At 39.0% G+C, this 6,129-nt stretch overlaps 1 long non-coding RNA gene across 1 annotated transcript; it reads left to right on the top strand.

The window, feature by feature from the left end:
• The first annotated feature begins 1,716 nt into the window (after positions 1-1,716).
• On the top strand, positions 1,717-5,054 carry LOC125485888. The gene is made up of 2 exons (XR_007264615.1): positions 1,717-1,801; positions 4,594-5,054. It is a non-coding gene; the product is annotated as an uncharacterized LOC125485888 (long non-coding RNA).
• The last annotated feature ends 1,075 nt before the right edge of the window (positions 5,055-6,129 follow it).

The raw sequence follows: 6,129 nt of genomic DNA, 5'->3' as shown, positions 1-6,129 counted from the left end.
TCTGGGAGCATGTTGTTGCTTTGCAGAAGTATGAACTGAAGGTGGAAATGATACCTTGAAGGCCACCTCTGCAGGCTTCTGTGTCAAGCTGTTTGTAGACTTACAGTACACACATGCCAACTGCTGCTGCGTGCTAAGCTTTTACCTTTACCTGGTGTTTACCACAGAATGCTTCCATCTGTTGAACCAAACAAGTGCACAAAGGGTAGTTTGTGCAGAAAAATGTCATTGATGACCACTGACTAATGGATTGGTAATCAAACAATGTCCTCAAGTCTCTGCAGGAAAAGGAGATTGGTTCCCTGACCAATTGTCCAAGTCATTTGGCCAAAAGTCTCTCACCAGAACATTCAAACAAGCTCCAAGACCTAACTTGGCTTGTGGTGATAAGACCCCTTCTTATTGATCGTATCTACACTCCCAGGGTCCCATTGCTTCTGCAAGCTGCCCTCATCTGCTGTCAGGAAGAGACCATTGTTCACCTCCTGCTGAAAAGTGGCTTTGCAGTAGTTTGTGTTGAACATCACAAACAGGGCCATAATGCCGGTTTCTGAACTTTACACGCTGTACCTAGAGAAGCACAGTGAGACAAATATCAACAACGGCTGTAAGAACAAAAACTCAATGAAATATACTCTTCGGCCTACCCAAAACGGGATATACAAAGAGTTGTTGATGAATGAGTCTTGACTTTCAAAGTACCATACTTTCAGTTTTCCACTGTTTTGTATAAGGTGACAATGAAATTATCTACGGATTACCCTGGAAGTTGAACTCTTCTGTTAAATCTTGCCTCTTAAAGGATTTTGTTTGTTCTCAGAATAATCATCAAAACCTTTTCAAACTTTGTCAAAAATTTCTGTACCATCTTTGCAATTTTGGCAATTAAAAATGATATTCATGTCAAGACCTATTGAATAAGGCTATATATTAACTTGTTCACCTTCAGAATTAGTCTTTATGTTTGAAGCAATTCTGTATCATAAGAATTGTTTTCTTCAAGATGTACACTCCTGTACTCTGTTTGGCCCATCACTGACAATGAATCTTTTTGGAAGTATTATTTCTAATTCCACTTCTCAGCTCATTTATTTATGTATTCCTTTGACTCTGTAATGTCTCAATACTGTCTATAATTTGCTGTCTTCAAGCTTTTATCATTGCGTTAACTCAATGATTTTTAAATTATATTGTTACAAAGTCTCTTCAGACTTCTAAATTCTGTTGTGCAGCAATATTGTATGATATTCTTCCAGATGATCACTTAATTCAGTTAACCAGCAAAATTGTGTTGTGTTGCTTCTTTTGAAGTTTCAAATTCTGCTAAATAGCAATCGCACTGCTATTTGCTTCTGTTCTCCTACCATTTTCTAATGATCAAAATGATGCCTGCAATCTTCAGGAGGGTTTTCCACCTTCTGTAACCTAGATAGAAGCTTTCCTGTTTCTGCCCAGGTAAAACAGATGCTTTCCCAACTTGCAAAGCCTGAACACAAAACATGTACTCCGGCACAATTTTTAAATGACATGCTTTGATGCAGCCTGAATCTTTCCACTGAAATCATGATTTTAAAAATTAGTACTCCAAACTTTAAAAGTCTTGAAATTTTATTAACTTACTTTTTCTGTTTGACTCTTTCTTCAAATTTTTTATATTTGCACTTTTATTGCCATAAATAAATGATGCTGCTTTCCCAATGCTGTGGCCTTGGTATAAATTACTTCCCTGGCTTTTGTCCTGTCTGCTGTAGCCATGCCTCATTGAGCTTGCTCATGATAGTGGTGAAGCTCAGTTTGCAGGGTAAGTAATACCCTTTACCTTCTTTCCCTTCAGTCTAGTGTTGGTGCTGTTATTGTAAGGTGTCTTCCCTCTTGCTTTCTAACTTCACTCGGTTAGAGCTCAAAATATTGAACTTTTTCTCTCCACGGTCTTTGTCTCTTTCCAGTGTGGCTAGTCTCAACTCTTTTCCTAGCCCATACTGTTTTCCCGTGTTTCCTACCAGGTCCGAGGTAAAGATTTTGCCTGGAGAGCTGCTTTAAATCTTTGCTGATCCCATGATTGCTTCTGATTGATTTTCAATTTCATGTTTTAGCTGCTGGCTGTCCGTGTCTTTCTAATGTGGTAATTTTCTTATTTTCTTTTCTGGGTACAATAGATTCTCAAACTATTTCTGTCTTCAGTAATTTAATCAATGGTGCTCACCACTGTTCATCATTAGACTGTATTGGCTTTTGTTTCAGATAGTTCACTATGCTGAGTTTAAGGCCCTGTTTGATCATTAGCTGGGGCATACTACAAGAGAGTCTTACATAAAAGATGTAGTTCACCACATGATAGCAACAGGTACAATTAACATTAACTGATCAGGTCTAATTAAAACTAAAAGGAACCAGGTATGTCACATCCTTCTTAAGTGGGATCTCATGTTCGTCAAACTGTTTCACCTCCCAAGACTGTGTGGCCTCATCAGGTTGATTGGAGCTAATGTAACAACACTAACTCCTCCAGAACCATTATCTCAGATAACACTCCCCACCATGCCTCAGATTGGGGCAGATGAAACCCTGTCTCTCAACTCAGCAGGTGTTGCTCTGGTTTCTTAGTAAGGAAGATGGTCACTTTTCTCACATGCTGGGGCAGCAGGTATTTGAGGTGGTGATGAGTTGAAGCCTTTAATTGGTCATTAATTGACTACATAAGGGACTAGTTTGCTGATGAACTGAGAAGGACCCCAGTTGACCTTCTCACTCAGTAGTTAATTGTTTAGGTGGAAAGAAGGAATTGAGCATCCCCCGAAGGCAAGTTTGTTCAATCCTTTCCCTTTCCCACTGTTTTCCTTTCCACTTCCACTGTAAGTAATATCCCTTTCCAAGTGTTTACAGGTTTCTGATCACCTTCTATTTGCCTGCCTAATGTTAGATCAGTCCTTTAATCAAGGTAGCCCTCTCCATAAAACAGAAAACAAAACACAAAGGACTGCCAATGCTGGAAATCAGAAACAACCAAGAAATTGCTGGACAAACTCAGCAGGTCCGGCAGAATCTGTGGAGGGAAAGCAGAGTTAATGTTTCAGGTCCAGTGACCCTGCTTCAGAAAGGGTTCTGAAGCAGGGTCAATGGACCCGAAACATTATTCTCAGATGAGAATTTGAGCTAAATGTTCAAAAGAGATGCTTCAGGATAATTTTTTTTTCTAAGGTCATTATTTTTAAGTAACAATGCAAAGGAAAAAAAATTCAGCCCCTAAGACTCGTGACCTATTCTAATAAGAACAGAAAGTTCTTCAAGTGTTGTGACTAGCAATCCTCCTGAACAGATTAAGGAGTCATTCATCTCACATCAATTCTTTTACAGGGTCAAGCCTTGCACAAAACAGCTGCCAGAATTGTTAACATAATGTCAGTCACAACTGCTCTTCAGAGTAATTCGGTTTGTGCATGTGTGAAATCCTTTTGAAGCTGTCACTTAAAGAGGTTAAAAAGTGTGTTAGGAATGTAAGGTTTTCCCTGCTGTTTATATTGGAGCTGCAGGAGTTAAATTGCTGAAAGTTGACCATTAAGCAAAGTAGCATGACATTTCGATGCTCAGCTTGAGGCCATGTAAACACATGAACAGCGTTAACCACAATTGGAAATATCACATGAAGTGGAAAATTATGATGGGTTTTTGTTCGGGAGAAAATGTTTCCATGAGAGGAGGGTCAGTGGCCAGAGCTAGTACATAGCTATAAGACAATTAGCTTCAAAAAGAAACAAGTGGGAAGTTAGAATAAAAAGTTGTTTTTAAGCAGTGAGTTGTTGTGATCTGGGAACTCACTGCCTGTAACGAATCCTGGACACAGGTTCAAACATAAACATTCAAAAGAGAAATAGGTAACCACCTGAAGTTGAAAATGACAGAGGGCTGGCATTAACTTAATTCAAAATGTCAGCTCACAGATCAAATAGCCACTTTCTTATTCTCTGATAAAGGTTTCTATATTTAAAAAAAGCCTGAGAAGTAACTATGAACAAATAAAAGTGGTGGTGGGTGTTTATTATTCACATTAATACTCAGGGGTATAAGGTCACAGAGCCTCATCCACAAGCATATCGTAGTACATATATAGATAACACAGTGTGGAGTTGGAGAAGCACAGTGGGCCAGGCAGCATCAGAGGACCAGGAAAATGGATGTTTTGGGTCTGGACTCTTCTTCAGAAACGACCCAAAATGTCCATTTTCCTGCTCTTCTGATGCTGCCTGGCCCACTGTTCTCCTCCAACTCCACACTGTTTTACCTCTGACTCCAGCATCGGCAGTTCTTACTATCTCATATAGTAGTACACCTGTTTTTTTATCTTGGTGTCTTGACTGGATTTTATCTTCTGGTAGTTTCTAGGCACAAAATTGCCAGTTCATTCAGTTAGCAATTATGCTGCATCTGTCCAATATTTTAGCGAATAAAGTGAGCATAAAAGCTCTTTCATTTCAGGATGCAGATATGATTTTATTTCTCAAATGAACAAAATTGTGCTCATGCAAAAGTTTACTTTCAAGTTCTTAAAAGTCTGTTTGGCTATAGTCTATGTGGCTAAAGTCTATATTTCCACAGAACAAGGATGACAGTTACTCATGGCAAGAACAATTGTGTGTGGAATGTTTTACTGAAGGAATCTTGTTGGACTGCAACTATCACATGCTTTTGGCTGACCAGGAAATTCTCCAACTCATCGCCTGCCAAAGGACCTATAGAAATCAACCTGTTTATGTCTGAGTTATGACAAACATTCCATCACCATCAAATCCTGACGTGGGACTTGAACCCAGAGGTAGAGATGCTATTGGCTGCACCACGAGACCTCCATGCTTTGAAAAATGTACGACTCTTTTATTGAAAAATATATGGGAAATCATCTAGTAAAGTCCTGCAATAAATAAGTTTGAAAAATAACATTATTTGAGCATGCCGTGTGAGCACGTGGCATTTTTAAGGCTAAATGATAGGCAACTATTCTGGTTTTCTGTCGCTCATCAGTTTTAGAAATCATGACTCTTTGATCTTACATTATTAATTAGCTGTGGGTGGCATTAGCTTTGTGTGTGTGTGTGTGTGTGTGTTTAAGTTGGACAAGTTTAGTAGGTTTGAAGATATTAAACCCTTTTGACAACCCCAGCAGGGGTTAACATAGCTTGGAATACCTCCTGGGTACAACTGTGATGCACTTGAGACTTCACAGCAGTAACAGCAGAAAGGTTACAACTACAACTTTGTAATAATTGAGTGTTGGACTTAACCAGTTCGAATGAAGCCACCACTTTAAACTGTGAGAGGCAGCTCAAACTTTTCTCAATAGCACATGAATATTTAAGCATTGATAAAAATTAAAATTTGATTCCAGACAGGCCAGACAGTAGTATCTACCAGCACAACAGATATCTTGTTTGGCATTCTATAACAATCACACATTTTCAAGGCCTGCAGATTCATTTATAGAATGTTCTAAAACTGAGAACCTTGCAAAATACAGCTTTTAAAATCCCAAGCAATGTTAAGAAAAATGAACATCTTTCTTTCTAAAACTATTTTTTTAATACAATGGCACTAAATTTTCATTTTTTTTCTATATTCATTCATGGGATTAGGGCATTACTGAAGAGGCAGCACTTATTGCCCATTCCTAGTTGCCTAGAGGGCAGTTAAGAGTCAAACACATTGCTGTGGCTCTGGTGTCACATGTAGGCGAGACCAGGTAAAGATGGCAGTTTCCTTCCCTAAAGGAATTTGGGAACCAGATGTGTTTTTCCAACAGTTGACAATGGAACCATGGTCATCATTAGATTCTTAATTCCAGATATTTTATTGAATCCAAATTCCACCATCTGCTGTGGCAGGATTTGAACCCGGGTACCCAGAACGTTATTTGGGCCTCTGGGTCAACAGTCCAGCTATAATACCACTAGGCCATTGCCTCCCCGAAAGTTGTCCCCCTCTGACTGTCCCTGTCTAAGTTGAAACTGAATCGAATGGTATGCTCACAGAAGATTCCTTTTAAAGACAGGTCTCAAATTTTACATTTATGCAGTTTCTCTTCTATTTGGACATATTCATCAGATAATTAATGGGGCAACGTTAAATTGACTACAACAG

This window comes from Rhincodon typus, chromosome 23 (genome assembly GCF_021869965.1).
Source record: "Rhincodon typus isolate 14 chromosome 23, sRhiTyp1.1, whole genome shotgun sequence".
NCBI classification, from domain to species: Eukaryota; Metazoa; Chordata; class Chondrichthyes; order Orectolobiformes; family Rhincodontidae; genus Rhincodon; species Rhincodon typus.
The sequence above is the reverse complement of the archived record's forward strand: the minus strand, read 5'-3'. Positions and strand labels throughout refer to the sequence as shown.